The sequence below is a fragment of the Spodoptera frugiperda genome, chromosome 8 (genome assembly GCF_023101765.2).
Source record: "Spodoptera frugiperda isolate SF20-4 chromosome 8, AGI-APGP_CSIRO_Sfru_2.0, whole genome shotgun sequence".
Taxonomy (NCBI): Eukaryota; Metazoa; Arthropoda; class Insecta; order Lepidoptera; family Noctuidae; genus Spodoptera; species Spodoptera frugiperda.
This window is the reverse complement of record NC_064219.1, coordinates 8,684,505-8,702,472: the sequence shown is the minus strand read 5'-3', so window position 1 is coordinate 8,702,472 and position 17,968 is coordinate 8,684,505. Positions and strand designations below refer to the sequence as shown.

The 17,968-nt window shown below is 34.2% G+C and overlaps 1 protein-coding gene across 1 annotated transcript in view; it reads right to left on the bottom strand.

Moving 5' to 3' along the window:
* The window catches only part of LOC118275869 (myosin-I heavy chain), an 86,748-nt gene that overhangs the window by 51,367 nt on the left and 17,413 nt on the right, over nt 1–17,968 (bottom strand). The window contains exon 2 of the mRNA XM_035593984.2: nt 10,454–10,515. The gene's annotated coding sequence lies outside the window, so the exon portion shown is untranslated. The remainder of the gene's footprint in view (nt 1–10,453; nt 10,516–17,968) is intronic.

The following is a 17,968-nucleotide window of genomic DNA, read 5'->3' as shown; positions in this document are numbered from 1 at the left end:
ATTTATTTTCCACGCTGTTTACTTTTTGCGCTACGTTTTTCTCTATAAAACTCGTCTGGTCTGGATTAAGGACATTCACTTTTAGTAATCCTATATCTGTGTCACAGTCAGTCTACGAGCTAATTTATTCTAATCTAAAAAATTGTCGCCCGACCCGAAAATATTCACATTAGCGTTCATTCAGTACTCACTCACACACGCAAATGTCACATTATCCACACATCTTTGTACGTAGGAATTCTCGCAATTATCCTCAGGGAACCCTCTTGAACTTTATTATAAGGACTTAAGGACGAAAATTATAAAAATCTGTAGCAACAGGACTGTACTTATAAACGAATAGAAACAATTGCGTTGGCGGCCGCAGATTGAATAAAGCATTTAACCCATGACTTTAGGCTTATTTTGCAGTATTGTATTGGCAAGGAATTTAAGCTCTTAGTGCCAAGACAGAGGACTTATTTCAGGTTGGATATAAAATAAAATGTGTACGGAACTTGCAAAGGAGCTCGGCTAAAGTGTCGTTTTGTTAACAAATCGTAGGCAAGTGGACCCAGTTGAGTGTTGAGTACGGTAAAAATCACTCCTTCACAAACTTTAGAAAAGTTTTAAACTTTTAAGAGTAGTTTTGGGAATATGGTTATCCTTTTTTCAGAAAAACGAGAATTACTTATTGTTTTAACTTTTCATCGCGTTCTCGAGTCGATAATTAGAACGTCCGACAATTACAATTAGTTTTTTTTCTTAAATAGTTGTGTGTCCATAACATCGCGCTTATTTCCTGAAGTAGTTGGACGTTCAAACATACTAAACTACATTTATAAAAGTTTTAAAAGTTTACAATGGTTCTTTCGGCACCATTTCCACATCAATATACCCATTAGTTTAGAAGCAAAAGCAGATGAATCTGATGTTGCGTGTAATCATCATCATCATCATAGGAAGGTAATAAAATTGTTGGTTCTAAAAGCAGTATTAAGATTAAGTGCTGAATCATTCTGATGAATGGTAGCAATTTAACACTAAATCTGACGGTAGCTAATAGCTTAACGATAGCCATTTAACACATAATGCAGGCCGATACACATTATTATAATTACGGTAAAAAAACCGATCTCATGATAAATGAGCTGTCATCATTCATTCACTCACTCATTCGTTCATTCTATGTTTTGTTTTTTTTTACTGACAGGTGTTAAAATACAGCTTGATGTTATGTGAGTTTTTATGATACGACACGATATTAGGTGAAAGCTGGAACGATTGTGTTTTATACTATTTATGATTATGACAAAATAATCAAAGTAGATACTTTGAAAAAATTGACATGGTTATTACAAAATGCAAGAACTTAACTTTCTAATCAGTATTTGTTTAATTAATATAACAGGCAATTAATTACCCCTACCATATAAGGTTTCTTAGCCCAGCTACAATACTACAATACAGGGTGTAAACGGAAAGCTCCCGAAAAACGCTACAAAATATTGACAAAAAATCACCTGTTTGCGGCGTTTGGGAGAGTTCAGTTTACAGTTTACACCCTGTATAGAATTTGTCATAGAAAGCCCATTACAACAGTAACACACAACATAGTTACTCACGCAGCCACCACAGTTTCCAAAATAAGATTACTTCCAGCTTCTGATTACAGACATGTGCGTAACAATAGGTCTTTGTATTCTATGACATGCGTAGTAATGACAGGAATACGGGACTCCGGGACTGAAGGCTAAGGAATGAATAGGAGAAAAAAAAGACGCGCCTTGAATGGGCCCGCGATTGTGATATAAAGGCTTCCCTCTGCGCGAAAACATTGCTCAGTGCTCCGTAGTGGAAGAGACGGATGATAATAATAGACTGTGGTTTTGCTTGTGGATGATGGTAACCACTGAATGAAGGATTTTAAGAGATAGATTAGTGATGAAGAAATTCATCTATTAAGTAGAGTACTACCTAATTTAATTAATGCCGAAATCAGGTAAGGGTCTAAAAATCACGGTTTACTCCACAGTAGGTTGTGCGACGTCGCCGCGTCTGCGCACGCTGCTCATGATGAATAGTCCCTCTGTGACTCAAAACTAGTAGAGCTTTTCTCCATTAATTTATGTAAGTAAACCGTGATTTTTAGTTAATTTGATTGTCATGTTTTTGGATGTATACAACAAGTTACATTTCAGAAGTAGTAAAGCCATAACTGGTGTTATTAGCATGAAAGTGAGAAGAATCTACAGGTGACACAGTTTGTTCAAACACAAGTTGTGATATCATTATGATCACACATGTCGACGGAATGTCGCAGAGTATAAAAAAGGGCTTATTAGCATCAATAACAAGAAATCTTTTGAAGCATAGCTCCAGTTATAGATTACATAGTATTTACAGAATTGCCCAGTCTCAATACAAATCATGCAATAATGACTCTTACTGCCGTACTCAGAGTCATTTAATGGTAACTTAACCCAGTCCTTAGGAATTATTTTCGGAACAAAATCGTTACTAAGAAATAGTTAAAGTAATCATTAAATGTCTGAGTACGGCAGTTAACAAAAAAAAAAAAAAAAAAATAGGTTTACATTTCAATATCCTTAAAAACTCTTTCTTTCAAACCGCATTGTTGACAAAAGCTTTCGCAATGTAACAAGTAAAGCGACTGGGAAACAGTTAAATGTAATCATTCAAGTCTATGTCTAGATAAAAGCGGGTTTGATAGTCTCAGTCTGGTCTGGGCGCTCCATTGTCTGCCTGCTTTCGAAGACAATGCTTTAGACAGCATTCAGCTCTTAAAGTGCTCTCCTATATGCCATACGCATATTCTAGCTTTCGTTTGTCATCATCGAAAGTTCTGGAAGTAAATTGCTTGGGTATGGAATATGAGTACATTCATACATATATTATGTATGCCTCACACAATATTACATTACGTCTGTCGCTCTTCAAACTCCAAGTGGGTAGGGAGGACTCAGTAGAATTACTTATTCTATTAGATCCCACACACAATTTCGGCAAAAATAAACTCGAAAATATCATGTCTTTTCATGTGTTACTGAATATTAAAATAAGTTTAAGTTAAATAAAAAATCACGGTTTTTATTAATAATGTGTTATATGATTATTAAAAATAATTAATAAACATATTGTTTACTCACGTATATTAATGGAGAAAAGCTCTACTAGTTTCGAGTCACAGACGCAGGCTGCGCGACGTCACCGCGTCTGCGCACGCTACTCATAATGAAGAGTCCCTTTGTGACTCGAAACTAGTAGAGCTTTTCTCAATTAATATACGTGAGTAAACCGTAATTTTTTAGGTAAGTTAATTTAGTATGTCTCACGATAATGATTATAAAAAAAGTTTAAGTTAGTAAACAAGCAATGGATTTAAGAAGAAATTAAAAGTTAAGCGTGAAACAGTGTTGGTTACATGAAGCTTCATAATTGAGGAACGGTTAATAAATATGTAAACATGGTCGTTAGGCACCTCTTTTGTTGGTTTCAGAAGCTTTGTTCGTAACCAACATAAACTTTACGAGAAGTTTATTATTGAAATTGAAATGTGTAGCTACTAATATTAATTAAGAAGGTGTATTGTTTCAAAGGCAAATTCAAACATATTTGATTAGGAATTAAACTTTATTTGGAAGTTTATATGGACTTCCTTTTAGAAAAAAATTAATCAATAACCCGTAGGTAAGATATCCAAATAATGATACTTTACATTTTATTTCTTGTTTCATCGTCCTATTTATCAAGCATAGCTGAATGATCAGCATTTAATAATCATCCTTGATCCTTTTATACAAGACTTGAGTACGGGAACCCTCAACAGCAAAATTTTGCCTTTGGCGCGCAATTATACGAAGAAACAGCTCATCCAGAAGCGAATAGTTATCGTAATTATGACTAACAACCCCAAACAGGGTTAAAATTACAAGCCTAAAGGAGAATTTATTATTGGGATTACTAAGTTTAGAGCCGAGATCTATTTAGCGTTTACGAGATGATAAAAAGATTGTAAATGATACCAGAAGTATCAACCATTTGGTTGGGTTGGCTCTTCATGTGGTTTGTGGATCAATTAAATGTTTAACAGATCGTAAATCTATTGATAGAAGCTTTGTTGAGTTGTAAACTTGGGTTAATTTGGGTATGATGACTGCAGTGCGAAGTATCAGCTGCAGTTGAGGATTGAGAATAAGTGAATGCTTTGGGTCTAGAAGGCACGTATGCCTTCTATGCGTTACTTTGTTACGACAAAGAGACGTGTGAAGTGATCGATATATTCTAGACAAGAAGAAAGTATCAGATCTTAAGATAATATTATAATATCAAATATTTTAAGACGATAAAGGATCCCTTACATGAACAAATCACTGGAAAGATTTCAATAAAGGAAAAATGCGAAAAGGAAATTGCCATAATTTTCAAAGACTTTCGTCGTATTTCAAAATAAAAAGGAAGCCTGTATCCTTGCCTAGCTCACAGCCTGAAGCTAATTCTCAAATTGCGAGCAGGCTACGTTAACCAATTAGGTTAGACGTGCCTACAGTCCCGGAATATTGCGAAGAAGCTCGGCAATATTAACTAGGTTATGTAAACACTTTGAAGACTTTAGAATGTACCCTTTGCCTGCCCCTTTGCTAGTATATTCCAGGTTCGTAAAACATAACATTTCATTACTCAAAGGACGAGGTACAGGCACATGTCGTCCGTAGTAAATATCTTGTGAGTAAATGCCATATAATGAAAGATAGTTTACAGGGCACGATAGGGTAGATGACTAATTTTTATTCTTTTAATGTCCAACTTGTAGATTGTTTTAAAATATTTGACACGTATTTTTATTTTTTACGAAAACAAATACTTTCGAAGATATATCGATTTGAAATATTGCTTCCACGCCTAAATTTGTGGTAAATAAAAATAGGTGTTTAATATTTTTTCATTACCCAACTGACGGACTATTTACATTTTTAATTTTCATACCCCGTCATCATCTCTATTTTACATTCCGTGCACTGAGATTCTTGAGAAAACCGTCTCTGCTCGATCCGGGAATCGAAAAACATTTGTCAGTAGTCACTCGGCCGCTAAGGCAATCTGTCTAAATTCCTCTTCCTAGTAAATAAATACACCAATTGAAAGACCATTACGCTACATTGAATGTCGTGTATAATGCATTTGTGTGGTGCAAGTCAATTGATACACATGGTGTAGTGTTCAAAGGTGATGCTGTTCTAGTAATAGATTCCTATTTGTACATTGTATCTGGTTTATTTGATTGTGTGTAAAATTGTCTATTTAGTTGTTAAACTACACTTTGGAATAATTAAGGGTGCCTTTCTAAGAGAGATGTAGTTATGCTACGAAGATGTGAAATTATGTGACTCTTTTCGCTGATACTAAGCTATGTAGCTTTGCGAAGAAGATGCGATTATGCGATGTATCGATCCATAGCACGCATATTTTCATTTAAAAAAATAGCTTAGTTAGAGAAAGAGTAGAGTTCGTTTCCATCAGAGCCAAGCTATTAGGTATACCGATAAATATGATTAGTGGAAGCCAAGCGCATCCACAGCAACGTAGCATAGCACATCTCTAGTAGAAAAGCATCCAACTTAACGAAATTTTAACTCGCATCAAGCTTATAAACGCTTTCGAATTTAAATAATTTTCCATGCGTTTAATCCAATTAATATTTTACTTAGAATTTGTTTGTCATCACGGATGATATTCCATTCTCAACAATAGATTACGCATTACGCATTCCGGAATATTACTCGGTAAAATTTTACCGTTGCCTGTCCTTGTCCTATTCTTTGGGGAATACGCGTTCATACTTTTTTTATTTGCGTAATTTAATTGTTAGATCTCTACGGACTCGGGCCCGTACCGTCAATATTATAATACCTAATTCGTACCATATTAAGTAAGACTGCCACGTCGGCCGAGTGGTCGCAAGTGCGCCTGCCTGGCAAAGGGTCTCTGGTTCGGTTCCCGGGTCGGGCTTAGTATTGCTGGGATGTTTCGGTTTTCGAAAAAATTTCAGTAGTAGCACGGAGTCTAGAAATGTGCGCGGTATATAGTAAATTATGAAAAGTCGGTGTACATTGTACAGTGACATTACTTGTGCCATAATGTGCAACTCTGCCTACCCCTTCGAGGATAAAAAGGCGTGACGTTATATTTATATTAAGTATTAGGCGCAACACAATGCTACAAAATGTAGAATTAACAAAGTCCAAGCATTAGTTTAAAAGCCACGCCTAGCACAGAATCATATGTTAGTAGTAATTCCTTTTCGGGCTCGGAATTAGGTCAAAAGTTGCCACAGTCATCGTCCCAGATTTGTATGGTACCTGGCGACCTGCGACCTGATTCAATATACACTAAATTAATATGCATGCTGATGCAGCTCTGCTTTCTAGGAATGGAGATCAATATTGTAACATATGCCTTTGTATTCTGTAAAGTTAGTTTTAGGTAAGTTGTTGTAATTAATTTTGGTTATGAACTAAAGTTGTGTCAGGTTGTGAGAATGATATATGGTAACAATTAGAAAGAAAGTTATTGAGTGCTATTATAGTTGTGAATTAAATTTATTGGTTTTGTATTAACGTAATGTTTATATTGTTGCGGATTTATTCCTTTTAAGGTAGCTAAGATTCCTTTGGACAAGACCTGACCTTAAAAGGCTACATGGTTTGTTTTCGACTCGACAAAATACTGGTACTTATTTGTACTTTGACCGTTATTGAAACAAAGGGTTTGGCTATCGTAAAACGCAAATACAGACACGAATTTCTGTTAAGCAAATAATAAAACTACAAATAGTTACACCTACACGAAACCTAAATTTTACTGTGAAATGACGTAACGTTACCCGCAATTATAATTAGGTCAACAGGTAATAAATGATTACGCATAATTTTATATTATGAACATAAAATAAAGGGCAGACCGCACCCCTTGTGAGCACGATATACAACAATACGACTGTCCGACTTATCGTGTTAAAGAGTTGTTTACTGTCCTGTCCAAACTAAATTGTTACATGTTCATTTAAATAGGTTTAGTTAGCTATGTAGGCTTGTAGGCGCCAGCATGCCAATTTGTCTTGTCTTTAATACATTTTTAATCCCAACGCAAACACGGGCTCGTCGCCTGCCCAGAACCAAGCTCGCGCGTGCCCTTCGAAGAACCATCAGACCACCATTGATGTAGCTTGGTAAGTCTGTTGCCCTATCCGGCGCTGGAGACTACTGGCTCGAAAAGCAGGAGTAGGAACGGGCTGGTTTTTCGTCAGTAAGACGCTGATACCCTCTCTCGCCTCACCCAAGGCAGAAGTCATCGGGTGATCGAATAGCCTAGCTGGTACCAGTACTTTTAGATAGGAAGACCACAACCTTTTAAACTGTGCGCTGCGGGTTAAGGTTATATCAAACCCTTAAATGTAAGGGGGGCTCATAGTCCAGCTATTGAACTGTCACGGGTTGTTAAAGATGTTGATGGTTGTATTATTATTATCCAAAAAACTAAACTGTTCACACAGCAGACATGTTCATCAGTGTCAATAAAAACGATAATAACCTCGTTTTCATAATTAATTCGCTGCTCCTTTATAGTAATTAAGCCTTGATTGTTTCACAAGTCAATGAGTCGACGAGTAATTAGGCTGTTGTATAGACTTAATCGATTTGCCTTACTCCCACACGGAGCTATTAACTTCAATGAGGGAAGGTAATCTAACATCAAGACTCGATTTAAAGTCGATTTAACTTTTTGCAACACGTTCGTCATCCGAAGGGGTAGGTAGAGGTAGCTATGTACTTACTTACATGTAGCTATGTCAGTTGTGATCCCAAGTTTCAGTAGGTTAACATTTAAAAAGACATTCTTATCAAATACTAATTCAAATATCATTAATTCAAATAGTAGTACAAACTTACGGGTTATGTATATGGGATATTACTTGACGTAAATCGAGGTTATTTTGTGCCACTATCTTCTCGGGAAAAAAAAACAAGTTTTATTTTAGAACAGGAAACTGTTTGTTGTTGTCAAGTATTCATACAAAATTACCGTATCATTGGGTATATCATAGTACACTATATTACTCGTATGTAGATTCATTATGTGCTACCGAGCCTTCGTTACATGATATATAACGTAAACACGCGTCAAAGAGGCTGACGCCACCCGCATTCGGTAGCCTGCAGTGTTCCCTGTGTCACACTCAAAGCGTGTCCTAATTCGACACTCACGCCATCTGCAGGATTTAACGGCCGGCCCGTCGACAGATTTGTAGCTTATTTCATTAACTCGTGATAAATTTTATGTGGGATTATAGAAGGAATGTTGATTGGGATAAAAACAGAAAATGTTGTTCCTCTTCTAAATAAAGATAGATACAAAGAGAGAAAAGATGTTTATGATTTTAAGATTTCCTGAATACTTTAAAACCGAATAAACCTCATTTGAAATAGTTCTAATTCTCGGAAAATATGATAAAAGCAACAACAAGTTCCTTTCGCAATCGGAGCGCGAAGTACAATGTAAAATGGAAACAAAACAAGATTTCCGGCTTCACCTAACAAGTTCAAGACAAATATTTGAACTAGCCACAAAATCAAAAGGTTTCCACATTCCTTACAAAGTCTGTTATACTAATCAACGGATGACTGCGGGGAACCGCTAAGAACACCGCGGAAATTAGGTCGGGGATCCTCAGGAACTAAGAACTAGGTCTCTGAGATCCTAAGTGGCAATCTAGGGTTGAGGAACGCTTGAATGCTTTTGCTAATGTAAATTTATGATTTTATAAACTAGTTTCTTTGTGTTAGTTTGTACACTTCTTCATTAATGCATTTCTTTAGGTTTATAAGATTTTGAAAATGGTTTATTAAAGTCTGGATACTTATAGGGAGAGATTTTAATATTCCGTCATTTACGATTCGTGCCATTTCTCATTATAATTTCAGTAAAGCTTTCAAAACTTTGCTACCAAAAATTAAATCAGTGTAGATATTTCTTGAGTAGCTGCTCGTACAAACTCTGAACAAATAGCCGTCTCTCATTAGATGTAACGACTTGAGCAGTTTCTGAGCAGTAATTAATAATTAATAGAAAGACCAGCTTGTTGAATGGAGAAAAAATCTGGGCCGCGCTCAAGTGGTCGAGGAACGGAGAGCCTGGAGGCGTGCTCGGCTCCATTATACCCGTCAGCAGTTTAGGGTTACTGAACCCGTATGTCGCGAGATTTTTTGTCTTCTTTTTTATGAGACTTAAGACTATGAGTGATAGTGTTTGTTAATGAATCGAGTGTGGCATCGTAAAAGTAGCAGTTGGGTGAGGTTTTAACACTTCGTGGTTGTAATGTGTACTCATTAGGTGTTATTCATAAATTGGTGGTTTGTCTATGAGGCGTTTGGAGATATTATGATGTAGTACCGACGTAAGAAATTCAAAGGTGACTTGTAAAATAAGCATAATACACAATACGCATATTTTAGTCAGTTTTTGTTTGGTTTTAGTTAGAAAAAGTTCCAATTTCATTTCAATATAAAAAGCAACAATTTAAACAAAATTTACGTAGTTTTCTACGAACCCATTCCAATTATTTACACTCCACAATGACTTCACACATTACAAAATTCCGATTACAACAAAACAATTAATCAACACATTCCCATGACTAACAAAACCTAATTGGTATAATCGAACGGAAGCATTTCCCATAGCGGTGGGTGTTAAAGACTATGTCGAAGTACAAGAAGTATGGATTCCTCGCGACACACTACAACTTCCTCAGAACGTGCCATCCGGAATCACAATCAGTTTATTGTTTTATTGTAGTCACCAGTATGGGGCACCGACGCATTCACTCCAAGCTTACAGCGCATAGATCGCTGATAGGCAGATAGCTTTTGTGTTCTATAGTTCTATATGGCCAGTATTAAACTGATGGAATTCATATCGACACAATGTTCCATTTCATTTAAACACACAATGCTTTGAACTAACCATATTATAAAAGTAAAACTCTTTAATCACGATCCAATTAAAGCAACAGGGAGTTCAAAAACAAACTCCCGGCTTCTATTAAAATAACAGCTTAATAATCGCCCCCGTGTTAATGATACCTATTTGTTACATCCCAATACCTTTAACGAGTCATTTACGTCAATAACAAGGAATGTGGTCGGTTAAAAACCCGTGCATTAGTTACAAGTTACAAGAATCTCGAAAGGATTCCATTAAAAATTGGAATTGGATGACAAAGTTAGAATATCGAGGAGATTCTATTAAAATTGGTATTGAACAATGAGTAACAAAAGGTAAAATCGCGCATAAAAAAACTGTCAATTCTAAAAGAGGCTGAATGCGAACGTGCCACAGATAACAAATGAGTTGTTCTAGGAAGCAGGTGTTAGGTAACACCCTTCGAACCCACCTGTTCGGTTGATACGTGTCGCGATGAATTAACTCTGTTACGGCCGTCTCATCGTTCACGATCTGGAAAGAAAATAATCACATAAGTGCTTTCGTCCTTTTAGAAACCTTATTTATTGTTTGTTTTTCTTTTTTTGGACAAAACATACGATCAGATGTCGTAAAAGGTGAATTAACATTTCGTTTACCTTTTTACGAGGATGCGAACGGAACGAATTGAGTTGAACAAATGATATAAGAACGCAATACGGTTTATCCCTCTTAATTAAATTGCGAAACAAATCAATTACTTGAACTTCTTGTCAGTATTAACATTGTGTCACCAAAGAACCTGTGTTTTAGGGATCGATTATTACAGATTCCAGAATCACTGGGGTGCCCATCGCCCTAAACGCACCCCTCGTGTAACACCACCATTAATCTTACCTACGTAGGTGGCTCAAATTATGGACACGAAACAAAGTCCAATAAGTTTCATCTACAGATATTGTTCAGACGTTGCAGACTATTCTCATGCTGGGGCCACACTAATGGAATATGCCATTGATTTTGAAAACAAATGAACGATTATGAACTTTAAATGTTCGTAGAAACATCAACCTCCTTACAGCCTCCTTATATTTGCCTGTCAAGCTCTACGGGGTAATTCCGACTGCCCGGAAATAGTGGCGCGGGTGGTAAGACTGTCTGTCCCTGATGTGCCTAGGTACCAACTAAGGCCCCGCAATCACTGCTTACTGGCCGTACCCAGCGCCCGCACGGTATCTCATGCGCATTCGCCACTTGTTCGTGCTCTCACTCTGCTAAATGATCTTCTGGCATCATCACCCGAGTGTGATATATTTGCATCAAACTGGAAGACTGTTTGTAAACAATGCATACAGTTGTGTGAGAGTATCCAGTAACTTTATTTATTTTGAATTGTGTTTTTAAATTTTTTTATTGTATAGTTTGGCCTTAACTGGTATATTTTAGTTTTTAAGTTATCTTTTTTTTTCCTTTACTGTTTGTTCTTTTTGTATTCTTTTTATTTGTCTTTTATGGTTTTATTATTTTTTGCCGTATTTAATTTGGTACCTATAATAATATGAAATGTATAACGCTTTGGTGTAATAACTGTAATGTTATACTATTTTACTTTAAATAAATAAATAAATCAATTATCGCCATAATCAAATGGCATATTCCATTAGTGTGGCCCTAGCATCAGAGACAAGCTTGTGTTTTGAGCGCAGTGTTGCCGCATCAAATATCAATAATTTTCTCGCACCGAGCGGCGAGAACCAGGTCGGTCCGGGATGGAATATTTTCACGTTAACGGGTAACTGGTATGATATCGAGTTTTCCATCATGGCGCTTCGAGCTTCCGGTAGACTTATTCTGCAACGTTGCTACGGTAAAATAGGTTACATTACACGTAGGATAAGCAAGATATATTGTGGTGATACCTATTTTTTATGGCTAGCTCAATTCTGCTGAAGATGAATTCTTAATTGTTGTTGGTTTTTCCGTATTTGACCTATTGCACTTCCATTAACTTTTTCATCAATCATTCAATCGCTTAGTTCGACATGCAATGCAGCCTTTAGATGGAACACTATAGGTATGCTACTAGTAGGAATTACGCTTTCCTCTTTATCCTGCTAATAATTAACAGGACATTTTATGAGGACATAATGGTTGTTTATTTGTTGATATGTTACACATGACAATACACATTTTGATTAGCTTCGTCATGCACGCAGACCATGACCCAAATTGGCATATGGGACAGTTATTCTTTATTGTAGTGCAATAGAAGCTCAACTGTGGACTCAAGTCGCTCGGGTCTTTAATAACTAACTATAATGATTGTTTACGGTGATATCATGCAAGGAATAAACTTTGCAAGCTGCAACAATATTAATTATTACAGATTTCGATATCAAGTGTCCGATATTAAGTTTCCCAAAATGCCCGAAGCCTGGGCCGTCCGCAAATTCAATTCAAGTTGCGGTTCAGTTTGGCGAAGCAGTGATATCACTGGCTTCATGCAACGATGATTCTGGCAAAATTTAATTTTGCTGTAAACAATATCTGAACTATGTTAAACCATAGGTGGTAGTTATAATAATTTTCTCAGTTGTAGCAAAACTCTTTTACCTTTTCTTAAAAAAAAAAATCGCACCACACTAAGATTTTACATACAAGTTTATACACACATGACACCCAGACCTTTCTTAAAGTAATATACACCTAGTACCTATGTCATATAGACTTTCGAAAAGATTTCCTAGTTTAATAGGAGGTTGGCAGAGTTAAGTTTAAGGTTAATATGGGATTCCGGAGCTGCGGACAACGTCCGGAGCTGCGGACAACGTTCCGGAGCTGCGGACAACGTAAAAGGTTACCGGGGCTCCGGCTCAAAGCAGGAGAAGGAACGGGGTGGTTTTTAGTCAGTAAGAGTCTGACACTCCCTCCCGCCTCACCCAAGGCGGGAGAAGTCATTGGATGATTTTCCCCCTCAAAAAAAAAAAAAAAAGGGCTAATATGGGATGACGTAGAGATTAACGGATTTATGATAAGATATCATTGTTGAGTTAGCTGCTTTGGATGTTAAGGTCATAAACTCTCCTATATGGTCTATGGTTGTGGCAGGATAGTTACCGTCGTCAATTTAGAGAGTAGTTTGCGAAGATGACTTCTAAACGCTTAGTCAGAGGGTTTAGACATAAATGTACCTGAGCTACTAAACGGTTTATGGGCCCATCCCCTGCAATTTCTTGTGAATTCAAGATCCGTACGATTGTGATTTTGTGATAGATTGAGTATGAAATGTTTTTAGATTTAGTTAGATAGGTCGATCTTTCGTTTTATAAACTTATCTACTTATTTAAAAGTAAACAAGCAACCAAGGAAATTGTTTTTTTTTTTTAATTTTTATAGTCATTTAATTATTTATTCTATGTTTAGTTAACGGTTACATCTTTAGTAAAGTTATATTAAAAGCATTCAGAATAAAATATGATTTATAAAAAATATACGTAGTATAAATAACAAGGCAACCGTCTATGCCTCAATATATGGCATTTTTATTTCCAACGTCAGTTTAAAGTTAAAACTACACTTCTGTTGTAAGCGTCGGTACATTTCGCATTCATTGCAAACTGTCAGTCCACAGTTCCCAACGGAAAAGGATTTCGGAATTACGGCGTTATCATTTCAATGAGATATGACGTTGCTGTGAACATCAATTCAAGATAGTATTTACTGGTTGTTACAAACATTATCGACGCTTTTTATTTTAAAGTCAAAATCAAAGCATTTATTTCAATTAATCCTAAATTAGGCACTTTTGAAACGTCAAATTGAATTGTCCGTCAGTCTGTCCGTCAGTGAAGCTAGGCGCTCGTTCCAAAGTGTTGCTTCGTGTTATTTCAATATAAAATTAACACATCGTTTGTAAAAATACATATATTCTACAAATGTCCGGTTACCTGTTTATGACCCATTTTAAAACATAAACTGTACCTATTAGCAACTTTTCCGTAATATATAAATAAATGTAAGAATTCCAAGTAGTGGATTAGTTTCATGGATAACATAATGCTATAATAATTATTGCTTTTTCCTCAATATCTTAGAAGTTTATAAATGTTTCGATTAGTTAATTTACACATAGCACGTGCAACCTAGGGACGAGCTTAACAAATAGTCACTTAGGTATGGCAGGCTTAATTTAGGACTACTTACAATTGGCAAACAAACGTGCAGGAAATTCACCAACTATGCATAACAATATTTTAAAATGCACGATACGTTAGCTTGCATACCTATTAAAACTTCTTAATTTACACTGTACACAGTTATTAAGCGAAAATATTATTTTAAATTAGTCACTGCAACATTTTGGGCGTGCACCGGAAAATAGCGGTATTCAAAATGTATTCCTATTTTTTTTTTTATTTGATTACATCACGCGAAGGAATATTTCCGAACGTCCCCGCTCGTGGTGAGCCTATAAACGTATCGATTTGAATATGGTTGAAACAATGCGCGGAAGGATCTAATATTTGTATTTAATAAACGTTATTTGGAACTCACGATGTATTTAAGTATTCTTATTAAGTTTGATGATGTAAATGCAATCATATTTTATAATGCAATTTGAGTGATGCTATTTTAGAACCTGTGACTAATGTTTGTTTCATTTAATAATTATGCATTCTGTATTTTCACACATAATCTATACATATAATAAAATCGTAGAAAAGTGCTGTCTGTACATTGAAAATAAAAATAAAAAAAATAGCAGGGGTTATTGTTATGTCGATGTCGAACCCAAAAATGTAATTAACTTTTTTTTTGTCTGTTTGTTTGTCTGTTTGTCTGTTTGTCTGTTCGTCTGTGCGCGCTAATCTCAGAAACGGCTGATCCGAGTTGGATGCGGTTTTCACGAATATATTGTGGGATGCTTAAATTTACATTTAGTGTTTGTTTCATGTCAATCGGTTCATAAATAAAAAAGTTATGTCAAATTAAAGAATCACGTCGAACATTCTATGCTTATACCATTAATCTCCTCAACTATTTGACGGATTTGGTTGAAATTTGGTACAGATATAGTTTAGAACCTTAGAAAGGACATAGATATATTTTTATTTCAAAAATCAAAAACTAAAATACAAATAAAATAAAAATAAAATAAAATAAAATTAAAATAAAAATAAAATAAAAATAAAATAAAAATAAAATAAAAATAAAATAAAAATAAAATAAAAATAAAATAAAAATAAAATAAAAATAAAATAAAAATAAAATAAAAATACAATAAAAATAAAATAAAAATAAAAATAAAAATAAAAATAAAAATAAAATAAAAATAAAAATAAAAATAAAATAAAAATAAAAATAAAATAAAAATAAAATAAAAATAAAATAAAAATAAAATAAAAATAAAATAAAAATAAAAATAAAAATAAAAATAAAAATAAAAATAAAAATAAAAATAAAAATAAAAACAAAAATAAAAATAAAATAAAAATAAAAATAAAAATAAAAATAAATATAAAAATAAAATAAAAATAAAATAAAAATAAAATAAAATAAAATAAAATAAAAATAAAATAAAAATAAAATAAAATAAAAATAAAATAAAAATAAAATAAAATAAAATAAAAATAAAATAAAAATAAAAATAAAAATAAAAATAAAAATAAAATAAAAATAAAATAAAAATAAAATAAAAATAAAATAAAAATAAAATAAAAATAAAATAAAAATAAAATAAAAATAAAATAAAAATAAAATAAAAATAAAAAGAAAATAAAATAAAATAAAAATAATAAAAATAAAATAAAAAATAAATTTATTCCGGACATACAGCGCCATCTATTGTTCAATTTCGTACTTATAGTACGGAATTGAACAATGTCGGGCTGTTCCTATACTCCGTAGATAGATGGCGTTGATCGCGCAATGGTGTAATTACAATTGTTCAGTTCATGTTATTGTTTTAATTCATTGGAAATTTGTTTTTACAAAATAGTAAAAAGCAATGAAAAATATAACATAATACAACTTTTAGTACAAAGAAAATGCTCTAACGGAGTATAGATAATTCTATGTCGATCGTTACACGACTTCGGTTCATGTTATTGTTTTAATTCATCGAAAAAAGTTAACAAATAGTAAAAAGGTATGAAAAAAATTATATCAATATAATTAAACTTTTAGTACAAAGAAAATGTCCGAACGGAGTATAAATAAATAATCCAAGTTGTCTTTATCCTCGATAGATGGCGTTGGGATCGAAATAGATTGCGCTATGGTTTTGTTACAATTATTTGGTTGGGTATCGGCCGAGCGCTTCGGTACTATTGTAGAAAATGTGTATTATCAGTCGTATGATTATTTGTCTGTAGTGGTCCTGCTGTTTCGTATATTCTAAATTGGTTTCGTTGTATTTGTCAATTAATAAGTTTATTTGTTGGGTTTTCCTGGTTTTCTGGATAAACTTTTTAACGTAGGTTTAGTTTGATATCGATTATTAGTAGTTACTGTAGTTAGTTTTTTTAATAAAATTGTAAGTCTAATTTATAAATTAATTAGATTAGATTTAAGTCGTTTCTTTTAAATTATTTAGTTTAAGCTTGGTTATTATAGCATAAAGGAAAGGTTCTAATATAATTTCTTTTTTAATTGTTATAAATTCGTAATTCGTAGCTTTCTTTAGTTTTAAGTTAGTTTTCATCTTAAGTTCGGAAAGATTATAATATTTCTTTAGTTAAAGTCCGTTTTTAAACTATTTTTTCAATGTCCTAAGTGAGTATACATCTATTAAAATCAAACGCAGAGCTCATTATGTTGATTTTTGAAGAGTTCCCTGGAATATCTTCCACATCTCATTTTTGAAAAGATCCCGCGAGATCGGGAACTCATCATCATCATCATCATCATCAGCCTATAGCTATGGGAACTATGTGGTTAAAACCAAAAATTTGCCGGAAGTCACTATTCCACGCGAACGAAGTCGCGGGCAAAAGCTAGTAGCAAATAATTGTGCAGACAGGCAGTTTATTTTCCTTAAAAGGTGAAGGTATTTATTAAAAATGTATGTCTGGGGAACTTGAAATGAGAAACAAGAAATATTTTCCCTTTTATTGAAGTCCCTGGATTAGGCAGAAGCTTCTAAGGTGCCAGGAAATGAGGGATAAACCTGGAATAACCTGCATTAGGTGGCGCAAGGAAAATTATAATTTATTACTGTCGTTTGTACGGAGGGGCGCCAACGAGTAATGGACGCCATTATTGGTTATTTAAAAAGCTGGGAGGAAACATTTGAAAATGGAATCGAAGAACTTCCAACAAAGTTTAAATTGATTTTCGAATCATCTATAATTCATTGTTCCTGCATGAAATATTCCTAGTCCAAATTATCATACGCAAAGCTAAAAATATAGCAACACACAAAAAAAAACAAACGAAACTTAATGATTGTGAACAATTCCTCCACATGCGGACTCATTAAGCTTTCATTAAGGAAGTAGTCATTAAAAGTGTGGAGCAATGAGCAATTTCCGTCGAGTACCTCGCGTCGATAACTCGATACAGAGAAGAATGCACCATAACACGCAAATATCTGATTCACCACACGAATATCAAATTATCTTGGCTTTTTGATGCATAAAGGCTTTTTACACCATGGCGCTGATATGGCAACGATGTCGACTCAGTATTGTTACGGTGAAAAACATCTGCTTCCTCAATGCAAAGTAAAGGAATGTTTTCTACGTATTGTTGTAGAGTTGTGTAAGTTTTACGCCATATAGATCATGGTTTCAGAGTCAACTGGTTAGTTAAGATAATTTTTTTTTCAAGTACTATAAAAATATTTTTTTATAATAACTATCGTGTTACATCCTAAATTGACTAAAAATCGCGTAAATCAATGGAAAAAAGCTGTACAAGTTTCGAGTCACAGAGGGACTCTTCGCAGCTACTGATGCTTAGTTCATTCTCTTTTGATGAAAAGTTC